The sequence below is a fragment of the Phoca vitulina genome, unplaced genomic scaffold (assembly GCF_004348235.1).
Source record: "Phoca vitulina isolate PV1807 unplaced genomic scaffold, GSC_HSeal_1.0 scaffold30, whole genome shotgun sequence".
Classification (NCBI taxonomy): domain Eukaryota; kingdom Metazoa; phylum Chordata; class Mammalia; order Carnivora; family Phocidae; genus Phoca; species Phoca vitulina.
Window position 1 is genome coordinate 369,622 of NW_022589733.1, and position 18,882 is coordinate 388,503.

The window sequence follows — 18,882 nt, forward strand, 5'->3', positions numbered from 1 at the left end:
AGTTAAGACAGACAGTGGTGTATAAAGAGAGAGTCTCAGTTGGCTTGTCCACTCTGTCCCTGGGTGGATGTATAGGGTCATTGCCTTATTTCCTTTCCAGACCCCAGGCCACCTTCTTATAGTCAGGTCTGACCCAAGTGCAAGCCAATAAAAGGGGTTAAGAGTTCGAGTTCTAGAGTCAGCTGCTCTGGGCTTAACTTCCAGTTGTATGAACCAAGGGAGGTGGCCTAACAACACAGAGGCTCACTGGCTCAGGTTCTCAGACAAAGAAGCTAACAACCATCCCATGAGCCAACATGACAGTTCTTAGCTCAGCTCCTGAAACATAATTATTTAGCCAATATTTACTGAGGACTGAATATCATCATCATTAATAACTAACTAAGGGGCACTTAGCTGCCCAAAAGAAGAGGAGGAGAAAGAAAAGGTTTAGAATCAATCAAGAGAAAAACTAACATAAAATTTGCATGTTGCTTTTGGGTTGGAGAGCCCCCACACAGACACTGCCTCCCTTTATTTTGGTGAATGTGTGAAAAGAGGCAAAACAGGCAAGATTATTCCCTGATTCCCATACCACAAGGAGGAAAAACTGCAGGGGGGATGTGAAAGAATTTGCCTAAGACCACCTGGTCAGGTAGCAGAAAATCCAGGACTGGGGGTCCAGATCCTCTGCCCCAAATCCTCTGTTCCTCCCACTAAACTAAATTGTTTCCCACTAAAAACTGTGAGCTCCATTCTTCATAACCTTCCCAGAGAGCCAACTTTGTCACCAAGCAGCTCTGAAGGTGAGTTGACTAATGAATCACCTTGAGAAAGGCCAAAGGAATCTTGCACAAGTGGCCTTCATCCTGGCCCCACATCCTGGCCCCCAAAACTCTGCTGCTTGTCAATGTTAGACAGTGAAGTAAGATTTGCCCCCAGATCTTCCTGGTACCTTTCCCATCCACCCTGCCCAGGGGGATGGCAGCTCTGGAGCAAGTTCAGGGGTCCATTTCTTAAGAAAACTGGTGATTTTTGAGAATGGGTTAAATGGTAATGAAAAAAATCAAGCCTCAAAAACAAAAAATCAGATGTAGTAATTTAAGATATAATAGGGCCTGCATGACTTTTGAGATTAAAAGTGAAACGTACTGGGGGGATGCGTTAGCCTGGTGATGGGTGTTAAAGAGGGCACGTTCTGCATGGAGCCCTGGGTGTTATACGCAAACAATGAATCATGGAACACTACATCAAAAAGTAATGATGTAATGTATGGTGATTAACATAACATAATAAAAAAAAAGGTGAAATGTATTTTAGAAAGAGATTTACTTGATATTTGAGGCTCCCCAGTGCAATTACTATAGATTGTACCCTTGTTACAGCTACACTCTCCAGCTTAAGGCCTTTTTGACTCACCCTGAGGCCATAGTGAAGCGTCCAGCACTGCAGCCAAGAGAGTTCTCCCAGGGAGGGCCTCTGCTTAAATGGAGATGGAAGTGTTTCCAAAAGTCCACTAATTCTTCTCCCTGCCACCAAGAAAAACCTGTGATCAAGTAAGCTTGGGAAATGTTGCTCACTCCACCTGCCCCTCACTTCCACCCTTGGGAAATGACTGTGCACGCCAGCATGTTAACCCTGAGGTAGAGAGGTACACTGAAACCTTTCAAGCCCAGGTTCTCCAAACTTACTTCCCCCAAGCCGTTTCCACAGATAACACCTACAGAACTGGTATTCCTTGAAACACCCTTTGAGAAATACTTCCATAGTTGTCAAGAGAAATTCCCTCACCTTTTCTGGGCCTGTTCCATAACATGGCCAATACCTACATTGACAGGATTGCTGTGAGGATTAAAATGCTTAACAGAGTGCAGGGCACATATAATAATGTGCTCAATAAATGGCAGCCTTAAAACAATTGTTTTTGAGAAATATATTCAATAAAGTGCACAAATCTTAAGTCAACAGCTCGATGAATTTATATATATGCACACACCACCCAGATCAACTACCCAGAACCTCTCCAACACACCAGAGACCTCCCTCAAGCCCATTTCTTTTTTTTTAAATTTTTTTATTGTTGTTAATCCCCATACATTACATCATTAGTTTTAGATATAGTGTTCCATGATTCATTGTTTGTGCATAACACCCAGTGCTCCATGCAGAACGTGCCCTCCTCAATACCCATCACCAGGCTAACCCATCCTCCCACCCCCCTCCCCTCTAGAACCCTCAGTTTGTTTTTCAGAGTCCATCATCTCTCATGGTTCGTCCACCCCTCCGATTTCCCCCCCTTCATTCTTCCCCTCCTGCTACATTCTTCTTCTTTTTTTTTTTTCTTTCTTAACATATATTCCTCAAGCCCATTTCTAAAGAGGCCCACAAAGGTAGCCAATCACTCTTCTATCATATAGATTAACTTCCTGTAAATGGAATCATATAGATCTTATTTTTTAACTTCCTATAAATGGAATCACATAGATCCTGATATTTTTTATGTCTGGCTTCTTTTACACAACATTACACCTGAGAAATTCACCCATGTCGTTGTTATGTAATAATCTAGCCTATGAATATACCACAAGTGTACATCCGTCCTCCTGTTGGTAGACACTTGGGTTGTTTGCTGTTTGGGGCTAGTATGAACAATGCTGCTATGAAATAATTTCTTGTGGGTCTACAGCTGGGATTAAAATTGCTGGGTCATGGGAGCAGGGGAGCAGGGGGATGTCAAGATATAGTAGTGAGGCACTTTCTTTTCACCAACACCTAAAATGCCCCTTCAAGACACATTCCAGTCACTGCCAAGCCTTAGGAACAGCAGGGTGATGAACTTTCCTGTTCTGCTGAGGACAGAAGCATTTCTCGGGACATGAAACCTTCAGTGGGAAAACCAGGAAAGTCCCAGGCAAACCTGGCTGAGCTGGTCATCCTGCCACCCAGTCTTCAGTGCCCTCTCCTCCTCTGTATACTTTTAATTGATCATTTCGAACTTAATGTGGAATAGTATGTGACTTTTTTCTAGGTGTTTCTCCACTGACAAAAGCTCCTTGAAAGCAGGACCTAGGTCTTACACATGCTTCATGTTCTGACAATGCCCAGCAGAGTGCCTTATACAGAGCACTCTCCAGGTAAGTCACTGGGTGGATACTGACATTATTATGGAAAAGCACATCAGCAAAGCTGTATTATACCCATTCCTCAAATGAGAAAACATTCAGATGGGTCATTCACATGCTCACAGTCAGGTAGTGGAAGTCAGGAAAAAGGAATTTTCACACAATTCTAGATATTGGGTTCTGGACTCTGCAAACATGGCCACCAGGCAACAAAGCAACAACTGTGGAGGAGTTAGATCGAGGATTAGCAGATCTGTTTCTAGGCTTGAATATTAATCAGACCCATCACTTCTGCAGAACACAAAACACAGTGTTAAGAAATAATACAGGGCACAGCCCACCACCCTCATTCTCTAAACAGTATTAAGATACTATTCCCATTGCCTACCTTCCCTCACACCAGTGGTTATTCCTCCCAGCACATCAGAATCTCCTGGGGTGTTTTTAAAAATTATCTATGCCTGAACAGACTCTAGACCAGTTAATTCAGAATTTGGGGGGGATGTGGGCACCTAAGTATAAGGTTGGGGTTTTTTTTAAGTACACAAGGTGATTCCAAACCAAGTGCATCACCTAATGCTCTCGCCTGGTGTCATTTTATTAAGCTTGTATGGAAACGGAACATAAAAGGGGCTGAAAAAATGTCCCTACTTGTGTGGTCTCTAAAAATGGCTAAAGCAATAATGGGAGATTCAGACTCACATGCATTCATAACCAACCCCATGAGTGACAAATCTGAAATAATTCTGCCTTCATGTTCTAAGGAAATTATCCTTAGACTCTCTTAAGCAAAAGTGCTGGATAGACATGAGATATTCAGACATTTTAACAATCTCTAAAATAGTATCTTCTGAGAGCCTCCTATACTCCTGCCATTTCCACGTCCTTGTCTTCAAAAATTGGGTGTGAAAAGAGATCCAATCTCTTTCCTCAAGCTACTAGGTACCCTAACACGTGCTATAGAAAAATACCTGTAAACCAACATTTCTATCTTGGGGGAAATGACTTAGCTTTACTACTGTCAATATTTGCTTTAATATTCTCAGATCTTTCCATAGGACATTATGCAGTTAATTTCATAGTGTAAACACATGTCTAACATTACCAGTTCCTATCAGCCTCCCCTCCAGAAAAGCTTTTCTGTATAGTGTCCTACAGAGCAGAATTCCACCCTTCCCCCACCACAGAATAACGCCATCAGCAAATTAGTCATTACATTCCACAGAACCAAGCAGAACCCTCCCCTGTCAATCGCTGAATAGTCAATTACAGTCTGGACATACACGTTTTACACTGATTAAAAAAGGAATTACAGCCGTTGATTCTGCTTTTGAAATTAAGGGACAACAGCTATGTAATATGGAATTACAGAGACTTGGCTTAACAGAATGGTTATTTAAAAGAACAGAAAATTGGATTTAGAGGAAAACTCTGTGACCAAGACAATGTGACTTTCCAAAAACAAGGGGTATGAAATCTGTTAGCCCTTCTAAACCCGTAAGATTGAAAGACCCTAGGGAACCATAAACTCTAACCTAATATCAATACTATGTTGAAAAGCCAAAATGTTAATTTCCTCCAGCACCAGAGAGGATTTGTCTCACTAGCAAATTTTAGATATAAACACCAAGTCAAAAATTATTCTCCAATGACTCTGAGCATTCTACCAATGACAACAGATTTGAAATGCGTTTTAGAAGCAATGACAGGGAATTAAATAGATTCCTAGTGCTATAAAGCTTAATATTACTTTAGAAAGTGTTAAACTGTCTGCTCATCTTCCTTGCAGCTCATTTGGTACCTTGTAAGCACTGAAGAAAAGCTAAGTACTGGAGCACTTTATTAATGTACTAAAAGCCACATCACTATTAGTATGCCTAACACCTTCAGAAAGTTTTTTAGAGATCTAAAATAAAACAGTATGTGAGTTCCTAAAAGCCTTGATGGAAAATATCACCAGCTATCATCTAGAGAGCTGCCTCTAGCTCAAGGGCCAAGTATAAATTAAGGATACTTGATTTTGCAAGAACATTCACAAGTAACTGCAATGTATTATGCTTCCCATGAAAATAATGCATAGATTCTAATTAGTTTTTAATTGCTTGCTAAATTGGTCCTTTTATTCAAAATGTCCTTTAAAGAGCTACCCATGAAGATTATTTCCAATATTTCAGTAAGAAAGTTGTCAGCCCACCTGGCCTGAAAGTAGTAAAAGCTAAGCTCCAGAAGTAGGTACACATGGTGAGCTCACACAGGCTTCTTAGTAAGGTAAGAGTTTGCCAACCAGCCATGACCTCACCCACATAAATAAGCCTGAATGCAGAAAACTCTTAATTTTGGCTGTAAGCAAATGAAATTAAGGTTGACTGAGATTCTGGAATGTGTATGTATTCAGCTGAAAGAGTTAATGCCTTGTGATACTACCCCACCCACATTCCCCTTTCATTAAATATTTCAAAAATGTTTTTATGGTCAAATACTAACTGTTCTAGGAAAGATTTCAACAGAAGTGAGCTAGAGAAACTCAGAAATTTGAACTGGTTACCAATTGGTTACTAATATAGAGTCCCTCACTTCCTTTGAAAATGGTTCCAACCAGGAGGATTCAAAAAGAGTTCCAGTTTTAGTCAAGATTGAGTAACAAGTATCAGATCTACCATCCTGCCTTAATAAATAGAAATAACTAGAAATCTGGACAAAATAAATGGAACAATGGTTTTCCAGACATCAAACAACACAAGACTGTGTGTGATACCTGAGAAGAGAAAAAAAGGGAAGTTTTATAATTACACTAGTCTTGTGCCTACAGGCACTTTTCAGTCCTCAACACAGGGAGGGGAAACAGACGCCAGTTGATTCATGAAGGTAAAGAAACAGAAATCCGAGTTTAGGAGACAAGGCAACCAGAATTTTCCAAGGTGGAATACTGGAAGAGGGAGAGGCACAGAGAGCTCTGGAAACCTGCAGTGGGTCACCTTGAGTATTGGTTGAGTACCAATCTGTGTATGTGTGAGAACTACCCAAGGCTGGGGAAAGGCCACCAGAAAATAATAAGCAAAAAAAAAAAAAATTGACTCCTACCAGCCAGAGTGAAAAGATCTTACAATACATGTGGCACCAGATAGAATTCTAAAAGGGGGGGATGGTGGGGTGGGAGTAACTTAGCCCTAGAATAAAAGCTGCTCTGGTCTTGCCCAACCAAAGCTTAACAATAAACAGTAAAAGGATCCAAGTGATTCCAAATAATGGCATTCCAGAAAAATATCCAACACTAAAGGAATAAAACAAATTACAGCAATAACATAAAATTCATAATGTCCAGCACCCAATCAGAAATAATGAGACAGCAAAGAAACCAGAAAATATGATCCATAACCAAGAGAAAAATCAATCAATAGAAACAGACCCAGAAGCAATAGAGATGATAAAGCTAATAAATAAGGATACTAAAATAGCTATTATAAATATGCTCTACATATTCAAGAAAGTAGAATATGATCGTGGTGAAAAGAGAAAGGGAAGATATTTTAAAAAGTCCTCCCAGGGGCACCTGGGTGGCTCAGTCGGTTAAGCGTCTGCCTTTGGTTTGGGTCATAATCTCAGGGTCCTGGGATCAAGCCCCATGTGGGGCTCCATACTCAGTGGGGCGTCTGTTTCCCCCTCTCCTTCTGCCCCTCCCCCCACTTGTGCACGCACTCTCTCTCTCATATAAATAAATAAAATCTTAAAAAAAAAAAAAAGAGTCCTCCCAAAATACCATTGTGGGATAAAAGATATATCTGGGGTGCCTGGGTGGCTCAGTCTGTTAAGTGACCAACTGTTGATTTTGACTCAGGTCATGATCTCAGGGTGGATCGAGCCCCACATGGGGAACAGCGCTCAGCAGGGAGTCTGCTTGAGATTCTCTCTCCCTCTCCCTCTGCCCCTCCCCCACCAAATAAATAAATAAATCTTTTTTTTTTTTTAAAGTGCAGAAGAAAAGACTGGTAAACTTGAAGACACAGCAATAAAAACTACCCAAAATGAAACACCAAAAGAAGACTGAAAGATGAATAAAGCATCAGTGACCCATGGGACAAAATAAAACAGAGTAACATGCATGTATTAAGAGTCAAGGAAAGAAATAACAACAACAAAAAAAAAACCTTCACACAATGAAGAAGTACAATAAACTCCATGCAGAATAAACATAAAGAAGTCCACACAAAATACAGGATAATGAATTGCTGACAACCAGTGATAAAAACTAAAACAGCCAGGAGAAAAAGATATATGACAGCAGTCTACTTGTCAGAAACTATGTAAGCCAAATGGCAATGGAGCAACATCTTTAAATACTGAAATAAACTGTCACTTTAGAATTCTCTAAGCAGCAAAATTCATCTTTCAAAATTGAAGACAAAATAATGACATTTTCACGAATGCTAGAAGAATTCACTGTCAGCAGACCTGTACCAAAAGAAATGATAAGGGAAGGTATTGAAGTTATAATATGATACCAAATAGAAATTTGGATCTACACAAAATGATAAACACCAGAAATGGTATAAATGTTAATAAATATAAGAGATATTTTAAAAATCTTTTTGAAGAATAATAGTTCAAAGCAAAAATAACAGCAAAATATTGAAGAGCTTATAACATATGTAAAATATTTGACAGCAATAGCACAAAGGATGGAAGGGGGAAATTTCCAGACCTTACATATAAGGTGATAAAGTATTATTTGAAGGGGGCGTAGGGGATGGGATAACTGGGTGATGGATATTAAGGAGGGCACATGATGTAATGTGCACTTGGTATTATATAAGACTGATGAATCACTGAACTCTACCTCTGAAACTAATGATACACTATATGTTAATTGAACTTAAATTTTTTTAAAAAGGAAAAAAAATAATTTTAAAAAATTTATTATTTGGTTTTTGGAAAGATGGCGGAGGAGTAGGGGACCCTATTTCAACTGGTCCCCGGAATTGATATCTACCAGACCACTCTAAGCACCCACGAAACCAGCCTGAGATGTAAGAAGATCTGGATCTCTACAAACAGAATATCACAGGCAGTTGGTTTCAAGGGACGAAGCAGGGAGCCCTGATTCCGCGGGCAGATATCGGAGGATAAATGGCAGCGGGAGTGTGCCTGGTCGTGGGGATCATACACCGCCGGTGAGCGACAGCTTCACGCACTGGGGACAGGGCACAGACTCGCAGACCAGTAGTGGCAGGGAAAGGACTTTAGGCAGCCCCTGGGGCAGAAACCCAGAGCGGTGGGGTCATACGTTAGAACTGGGAGCAGCTGGCAGTTTTAGAAGCACAAAGGGCAGAGACGTGCCCTGACCTGGAGGCAGGACTGGGAGTACTGCGGAGGGACGCACAACCCAGGACGCTGCAGTTTATAGCAGCACAGACAGAAACGGACACGGTGTGGCCTGGGGAGCTCACTGAAGAACAGACTGAGGTCTCTCTGCTCTGAGGCAGAGGGTTGGAAACAGTCTCTTCTGCTCTGACTCGTGGAAGAGATGCGGAAAGCCGCCAGGGAAAGCCGCCAAAGAACAAAAGCCCCAAAAACTGTTTCCCGCTGAGCCCATCCCCCGCCACAGGGGGGCAGGGCAACTCCGCCCAAACAGGGTTGCCTGAGTAACAGCGTGGCAGGCCCCTCCCCCAGCAGACAGGCTGGGAAAACAAGAGGCCAGCAATCCTAAGGTCCCAAGAAAACAGGTGCATCTTGCTTGGGATCTGGTCAATAATTTGGACTCTATACATTCCCTCAAACACCCATCAACAGAATGACTAGGAGGAGGAGCCCCCAAAACAGAAAAGACTCAGAGATTATGACTTATGCTGCAGATTTACAAATGGATGCAGATATAACCAAGATGTCGGAGATGGAATTCAGGCTAGTAATTGTGAAGACAATGGCTAGAATGGAGAAATCAATTAATGGCAACATAGAGTCTCTAAGGGCAGAAATGAAAGGTGAATTGGCAGAACTTAAAAATGCTATCAATGAGATCCAATCCAATCTAGATCATCTAACAGCTAGGGTAAGTGAGGCAGAAGAACAAATAAGCGACCTGGAACACAATATAATAGATAAAAAGGGAAAAGAGGAGGCCAGGGAAAAACAACTCAGAATCCATGAAAATAGAATCAGAGAAATAAGTGACACCATGAAGCGTTCCAATGTCAGAATGATTGGAATCCCAGAGGGAGTGGAGAGAGAGAGAGGACTAGAAGATGTATTTGAGCAAATCATAGCTGAGAACTTCCCTAATCTGGGGAAGGAAACAAACATTCCCATCCTAGAGACAGAGAGGACCCCTCCCAAGATCAAGGAAAACAGGCCAACACCCTGGCATGTAATATTAAAACTCACAAATCTTAGAACCAAGGAAACCATCTTAAGGGCAGTTAGGGGGAAGAGAGTCCTTACGTACAGAGGGAGGAACATCAGAATAACGTCAGACCTATCCACAGAGACCTGGCAAGCCAGAAAGGCCTGGCAAGACATATTCAGGGTACTAAATGAGAAGAACATGCAGCCAAGAATACTTTATCCGGCAAGGCTTTCATTTAGAATGGATGGAGAGATCCAGAACTTCGAAGAGCGGTAGAAACTGAAAGAATATGTGACCACTAAGCCAGCCCTGCAAGAAATATTAAGGGGGTTCTATAAAAGAAGAAAGACCCCAAGAGTGATATACAACAGAAATTTACAGGGACAATCTATAAAAACAACATCTTCACAGACAACATGATGACAATTAATTCATATCTTTCAATAATCACTCTCAACGTGAATGGCCTAAATGCTCCCATAAAACGGCACAGGATTGCAGATTGGATAAAAAGACAGGACCCATCCATATGCTGTCTACAAGAGACTCATTTTGAACCTAAAGATATATCCAGACTGAAAGTGAAGGGATGGAGATCCATCTTCCATGCCAGCGGACCTCAAAAGAAAGCTGGGGTAGCAATTCTTATATCAGACAAACTAGATTTTAAACTAAAGTCTGTAATAAGAGACACAGAAGGACACTATATCATTCTTAAAGGGTCTATCCAACAAGAAGATCTAACAATTGTAAATATCTATGCCCCCAACATGGGTGCAGCCATCTACATAAGCCAACTGTTAACCAAAATAAAGGTTATATTGATAACAATACGTGAATTGTAGGAGACCTCAATACTCCACTCTCAGCAATGGACAGATCATCTAAGCAGAAAATCAACAAGGAAACAAGAGCTTTGAATGATACATTGGACCAGATGGACCTCATAGATATTTACAGAGCATCCCACCCTAAAACAACAGAATACTCATTCTTCTCGAGTGCACGTGGAACTTTCTCCAGAATAGACCATATACTGGGTCACAAATCAGGTCTCAACCGATACCAAAAGATTGAGATTATTCCCTGCATATTCTCAGACCACAATGCTCTAAAACTGGAACTCAATCACAAGAAAAAATTTGGCAGAAATTCAAACACTTGGAAGCTAAAGACCACTCTGCTCAAGAATGTTTGGGTCAACCAGGAAATCAAAGAAGAACTTAAACAATTCATGGAAATCAATGAGAATGAAAACACATCGATCCAAAACCTATGGGATACTGCAAAGGCAGTACTAAGGGGAAAATACATAGCCATCCAAGCCTCACTCAAAAAAATAGAAAAATCCCGAATTCACCAACTAACTCTACACCTTAAAGAACTAGAGAAAAAGCAACAAACGGTGCCTAAGCCATGCATTAGAAGAGAAATAATTAAAATTAGAGCAGAAATCAATGAATTAGAAACCAGAAACACAGTAGATCAGATCAACGAAACTAGAAGTTGGTTCTTCGAAAGAATTAATAAGATCGATAAACCACCGGCCAGACTCATCCAAAAAAAAGAGAAAGGACCCAAATTAATAAAATTATGAATGAAAGAGGAGAGATCACGACTAACACCAAGGAAATAGAAACAATTATTAGAAATTATTATCAATAACTATATGCCAATAAACTGAGCAATCTGGATGAAATGGAGGCCTTCCTCGAAACCTATAAGCTGCCAAGACTGAAACAGGAAGAAATTGACAACCTGAATAGGCCAATAATCAGTAACGAGATTGAAGCAGTGATCAAAAACCTCCCAAAAAACAAGAGTCCAGGGCCTGATGGATTCCCTGGGGAATTCTACCAAACATTCAAAGAAGAAATAATACCTATTCTACTGAAGCTGTTTCAAAAAATAGAAACAGAAGGAAAACTTCCAAACTCATTCTATTAGGCCAGCATTGCCTTAATCCCCAAACCAGGCAAAGACCCCATCAAAAAGGAGAATTTCAGACCGATATCCCTGATGAACATGGATTCCAAAATCCTCAACAAAATCCTAGCTAATAGGATCCAACAATACATTAAAAGGATCATCCACCACGACCAAGTGGGATTTATCCCCGGGAGGCAAGGGTGGTTCAACATTTGCAAATCAATCAATGTGATAGAACACATTAATAAGAGGAGAGAGAAGAACCATATGGTCCTCTCAATTGATGCAGAAAAAGCATTCGACAAAATACAACATCCTTTCCTGATTAAAACTCTTCAGACTATAGGGATAGAGGGAATATTCCTCAAGTTCATAAAATCCATCTATGAAAAACCCACAGCAAATATCATCCTCAATAGGGAAAAGCTGAGAGCCTTTCCCTTAAGATCAGGAACAAGATCATGCCCACTCTCGCCACTATTGTTCAACATAGTACCAGAAGTCCTAACAACAGCAATCAGACAACAAAAAGAAATAAAAGGTATTCAAACTGGCAAAGAAGAAGTCAAACTCTCTCTTTTTGCAGACGACATGATACTTTATGTGGAAAACCCAAAAGACTCCACCCCCAAATTATTAGAACTCATCCAGCAATTCAGTAATGTGGCAGGATACAAAATCAATGCACAGAAATCAGTTGCTTTCTTATACACTAACAACACAACTGTAGAAAGAGAAATTAGAGAAACGATTCCATTTACAATAGCACCAAAAACCATAAGATACCTCGGAATAAACCTAACCAAAGAGGTAAAGGACCTATACTCTAGGAACTACAGAACACTCATGAAAGAAATGGAAGACGACACAAAAAGATGGAAAAATATTCCATGCTCATGGATCGGAAGAATAAACATTGTTAAAATGTCTATGCTACCCAGAGCAATCTATACCTTCAATGCCATCCCGATCAAAATTCCAATGACATTTTTCAAAGTGCTGGAACAAACAATCCTAAAATTTGTGTGGAATCAGAAAAGACCCCAAATTGCCAAGGAAATGTTGAAGAAGAAAAACAAAGCTGGGGGCATCACGTTGCCCGATTTCAAGCTATATTACAAAGCAGTGATCACCAAGACAGCATGGTACTGGCACAAAAACAGACATATAGACCAATGGAACAGAATAGAGAACCCAGATATGGACCCTCAACTCTATGGTCAAATAATCTTTGACAAAGCAGGAAAAAACATGCAATGGAAAAAAGACAGTCCCTTCAATAAATGGTGCTGGGAAAATTGGACAGCCACATGCAGAAGAATGAAACTCGACCATTCTCTAACACCATTCACAAAGATAAACTCAAAGTGGATGAAAGACCTCAATGTGAGACAGGAATCCATCAAAATCCTAGAGGAGAACATAGGCAGTAACCTCTTTGACATCGGCCACAGCAACTTCTTTCAAGATACATCTCCAAAAGCTAGTGAAATAAAAGCAAAAATGAACTTTTGGGACTTCATCAAGATAAAAAGCTTCTGCACAGCCAAGGAAATAGTCAACAAAACAAAGAGGCAACCCACAGAATGGGAGAAGATATTTGCAAATGACACTACAGATAAAGGGCTGGTATCCAAAATCTATAAAGAACTTCTCAAACTCAACACCCAAAAAACAAATAATCAAGTCAAAAAGTGGGCAGAAGATATGAACAGACACTTCTCTGAAGAAGACATACAAATGGCTAACAGACACATGAAAAAATGTTCATCATCATTAGCCATCAGGGAAATTCAAATCAAAACCACATTGAGATACCACCTTACACCAGTTAGAATGGCAAAAATGGACAGGGAAAGAAACAACAAATGTTGGAGAGGTTGTGGAGAAAGGGGAACCCTCTTACACTGTTGGTGGGAATGCAAGTTGGTGGAGCCACTTTGGAAAACAGTGTGGAGGTTCCTCAAAAAACTAAAAATAGAGCTACCCTATGACCCAGCAATTGCACTTCTGGGTATTTACCCCAAAGACAGATGTAGTGAAAAGAAGGGCCATATGCACCCCAATGTTCGTAGCAGCAATGTCCGCAATAGACAAACTGCAAAGAGCCGAGATGCCCTTCAACAGATGAATGGATAAAGATGTGGTCCATATATACAATGGAATATTACTCAGCCATCAGAAAGGATGAATACCCAACTTTTACATCAACATGGATGGGACTGGAGGAGATTATGCTAAGTGAAATAAGTCAAGCAGAGAAAGTCCCTTATCATATGGTTTCACTTATTTGTGGAACATAAGGAATAGCATGGAGGACACTAGGAGAAGGAAGGGAAAAATGAGGCGGGGGGGGGAATCGGAAGGGGAGACAACCATGAGACACTATGGACTCTGAGAAACAAACTGAGGGTTCTAGAGGGGAGGGGTAGGGGTATGGGTTAGCCTGGTGATGGGTATTAAAGAGGGCACGTACTGCACGGAGCACTAAGTGTTATACGAAAACAATGAATGATGGAACACTATATCAAAAACTAATGATGTATTGTATGGTGACTAACATAATAAAATTTAAAAATATATATATATAAATATATTATTTGAAGGTAATACATGTATATTGTAAAACCTAGAGCAGGGGTCAGCAAACTCAAGACACAGGCCAAATCCAGCCTACTACCTGTTTTTGTACAGTTCAGAGCTAAGAATGGCTTTCACAATTCAGAGGGAGTGGAGGGTGGAAAGGAGATGTAAGACCATATATGTCATACAGAGCCTAAAGTATTTACTATCTGGTTCTTTAGAGAAAAAGTTGCTGAGCCCAGTCCTGAAGCAGGATTTCTCAACCTTGGCACATTTGACATTTTAGGCCAAAATGTCATTCTGTGATGTGAGGGTAGTCTTGTGCATTGTAAGGTGTTTAGTAGCATTCCTGGCCTCTACCTAATAAATGCCATTAGCACCACTCCCGGCTGTGACAACAAAAATGTCTCCAGACACTGGCAAATGTCCTTTTGGGACTGGGGTAGGAGGCCAAACTTGCCTGTGGTTGATAACTATTGCCCTAGAGCACAACTTAAAAAAAAAAAGTATAGCTAATTAGCCAAATCTATATATATATATAGCTATATACATTAGCCAATAGTAAGGATTAAAGGGATCCACTAAAAAATATGTTTTAAGCCCTCAATCCAAAAGAGGGCAGGAAAAAAGATTTTTAAGATAAGACATAAAAAACTGTAGAGAGCAAAATGGAGTGTCTCGTGTCAAGCAGGAGCCCGTGTCAAACAAGGACACAAGCAGGTAAGGTCCTGCAGCTAGGAGATATCACCAGGACCTGCGTCAGCTGAGACCCCCACCCCCCAGAACTGATAACGAGCAGAACCAGAGAAGGTCTGCAGAGACCCAAAACTGATTAAATCCCTTTAAAAGGGGATTTGGGCAGTAAACCATCAGACTCTTCACACCTGACCCCTCTATGTCTGACCACTTAAAAAAGGCAGCTGCCCCCTAAGGCTCTGCCCGATGGGTCTCCGAACAGAACCAAGAGCCTTCCCTGCTTGAACATCAGAAGCAGTCAGTGCCGAGAGCTGACCCCGACCCGACCGAGCCCTTATCTCAACTGCACCCCCACAGACCGACTTCGCGTTTGGTTCGTTCACTTCCTGCACCCTTCTGTTAGCTTGTCTGTTGTGTGGCTTGTCTTCTGTCCTGCTTTGTGTGCTGTAAAAAGCCAAGTTTAATCACTTGGTGAATTGTCATTGAGTTTGGAATCCTGAACCTGCTTTATAATTGTGATTTAACTTCGCTTTATGATTGACTAAAGCTGACACCGTGGAAAGACACAACTCGTGTGTGCACCTTCTTAGCGTGCTCATGACAAAAACACAAACCATAAAAGAAAATATTGATAAACTGGACTTGATCAAAATTTAAATTTCTGCTACTCAAATTATACTGTTAAGAAAGTGAAAACCCAAGCCACAGATGGAAAGAAAATATTTGCAAAACATATATTGGATTAAAAACTTGCATCCAGAATTAAAAACAAACAAAACTTACTACTCAATAAGACAAATAACCTGATTGGGGCAGGGGAGGGAATAGGCAAAAGATTTGAATACACACTTCACCAAAGATAAAGAAATGGCACATAAGCACATTAAAAAGATGCTGAACATCGGGGTGCCTGGGTGGCTCAGTCGTTAAGCGTCTGCCTTCGGCTCAGGTCATGATCCCAGGGTCCTGGGATCGAGCCCCGCATCGGGCTGTCTGCTCAGCGGGAAGCCTGCTTCTCCCTCTCCCACTCCCCCTGCTTGTGTTCCCTCTCTCGCTGTGTCTCTCTCTGTCAAATAAATAAATAAAATCTTTAAAAAAAAAAAAAAGATGCTGAACATCATTAATCATAAGGGAAATGCAAATTGAAAACACAATGAGCTATCACAGCATACTCATTAGAACACTTAAAATTTTAAAGACTATGTCAAATATCAAATATTGGAGAGGATGTAAAGCAACTAGAACTCTCATATACTGACGGTAGGGAAGCAAAGTGGGATAGCAACTTTGGAAAACAATTCGGGATTTTCTAACAGAGTAAAATGTGCACTTACTAATCAGCTTAGCAATCCCACTCGTAGGTGTTTACCCCCAGAAAAATGAAAACCTATGTTCAGACAAAGACTTTTACTCAAATAGCCTTAGCAACTTATCCATAATAACCAAACACTACAACATTCAATGTGGCCCATCAACTGGTGAATGAATAGATAATACTCAATATCCACACAATGGAGAACTACTCAACAGTAAAAAGAAACAAACTAGTGACACATTAAACAATATAGATTTATTTTAAGCATATTATGCTAAAATTAAGAAGATGGGCACAAAAGATTACATACTGAGTCGTTCTTTTTACTATGTACTCTAGAAAAGGCAAAAATGGTGACAGAAAGCAGATCAATAATCTCTAGGGTCCAAGCATTGGGGGAAGGGATTGACTGCAAAGGAAAATGAAGGAAATTTTAGAAATGATAGAAACACTCAACATTGTGGTTTTGATAGTGGTTACACAACTACATACATTTGTCAAGACCCCGAGAATTATATACTTAAAATAGATATTTTTTGGTATCCAAAAAACTGATAAGAGCAGATTAAAAAAAAAAAAAAAAGCTCAGTAGCCAAGAAGGTTTTGAAAAATAAGAACGGAGTGGGAGTAAGACTACATTTTCCCCAAGTCACCTTACTAGGAAACACCTTGCTATATGGAAGGTAGCCAGGAAACAGTTTTTCTAGTCACATTTGATTGAGTACTAGTGATTTGGATCTTGGTAACAGAATATACATTTAGCTGGAGATTATTAGCCAGTAGTACTTAAGCCAGAGAGTCAGAAGTAGACAAACAGGGGAACTTAATAAGATTCCAAGAGGGAAAAGGATGAACCATTCAATAGATGGCATGGAGAGAACTCACTAACCATTTAGCAAAAAAGAGTTCTATATCATACCATACATAAAACCATATTACAGATGGATTAGAAATGTAAATTTAAACAAGATTATAAAAGTACTAAAATATAAAATATTTTTATAATCTGGTGATAGGTAAGCTTTATGTAAACAAGTCACAAGACCCAGAAGAGCAGATTTGACAATTAAAATTTAAAAATTTCAGTGAAACAAAATATCATAAACAAAGCTCAGATAGCTCAAGAGATTATTTTATATATATACATGTATACTACATATAAGCATATACATTTTTGGGGCACCTGGGTGGCTCAGTCGTTAAGCGTCTGCCTTCGCCTCAGGTCATGATCCCAGGGTCCTGGGATCGAGCTCCGCATCCGGCTCCCTGCTCGGCAGGAAGCCTGCTTCTCCCTCTCCCACTCCCCCTGCTTGTGTTCCTGCTCTCGCTATCTCTCTCTCTCTAATAAATAAATAAAATCTTCAAAATAAAAAAAAATATATACACTTTTATGTAAGTATGCTTATATGTAATATGCATACTATATATGTATGTATATATATACATGCTTGCAATATAAAGGATTAAAAAACACCCTATATAAAACTCTTATTAATAACAAAGTCGAGCCACCCAATAGAACAATAGACAAAAGATAACAGGCAATTTTCTGAAAAATAGATATATGAAAATATAGTTAATGATAAAATATCAAATAAATAGTAATCAAATAAACACAAGTCCAAATTATTTTTTCACTCATGAGATAAGCAAATTTTTTAAGATTTTAAGTAATCTCTACACCCAAAATGGGGTTCGAACTTACAACCCCAAGATCAAGAGTTGCATGCTCTTCTGAGCCAGCCCAGTGCCCCAAGCATATTTTTTTGACAATATTTGGTACTATCAGAATATGGCAAACTGTCACTCCCACATACTGGGCAGAATATAAGCCAGTGCTCGTTTTCTTAATGAACAGTCTGGCAATAGCTATCAAAATTTAAATCCACAACCATCAACCCAAAAAGTCTTCATCCAATAATTTTTTTTAAGATTTTATTTATTTGTCAGAGAGAGAGAGAGCACAGGCAGGGGGTGCAGCAGGCAGAGGGAGAAGCAGGCTTCCCACTGAGCAAGGAACCTGATGCGGGACTCCATCCCAGGACCCTGGGATCATGACCCGAGCTGAAGGCAGATGCTTAACTGACTGAGCCACCCAGGCATCCCTTCATCTAATAATTTAACCACAGAAAATCTTAGAGATGTCACACGTGTTGCATTGCATCCTTTTTTGTGTCTATTTGTAATAATGAAAAACTGAAAACCTGAAAGCCCATCAACACAGGGGAATATGTTAAGTTATGCCTCATCCGTCTCTGGCGAGACATCTATGTTTTTGCCTCCAAAGCAGCCCTTCCATCTGCTTCTAGAAACAGAACCTTTTCCTCTAGAAACTGCTCTTTCACCACCTAGGGAATGAGTCAATCACGAACTTCGACCCCTCGTTATGTGACTCATTGAGAGCAGATGGCACCATCCCTCAGGTTTCTAGTGACTGGTCAAAGGACAAGCAGATACTGGCAGAACCAACCAGACATTACAAGGTCTCTCTCCCTTCTGGGGCCATAAAAACAGGCTACTGATGGCCATTTTTGCCACCACATGGAAAAAGCCAACCTGAGGATGAAGCCAACACCAGGAAAGGCAGAATTAAAGGATAGAACTAACCAACCATGCCCAAAATCAGCTCTAGTCTTCAGACCTACTTCCAGCAACCAACCCTCATCAGCCTGAGTTGGGTTTCTATCACTTATAAATGAAAGAATTCTGACAATGGAGTTTAACACAATCAACAAAAAGAATGAGATGTATCTGTACATACAGACATAGATTTCTATAATGTGTTAAAACAGCAAAAGTAATTTTCAGAGCATTATATACTATGTCTTTTTTATTGTTTTTAAAGGATATGTATTTTTCTATTAATAGTGAAAACTGGGAAAAGAGGAGAATGTTCACTTTAACACATATAAGACTTT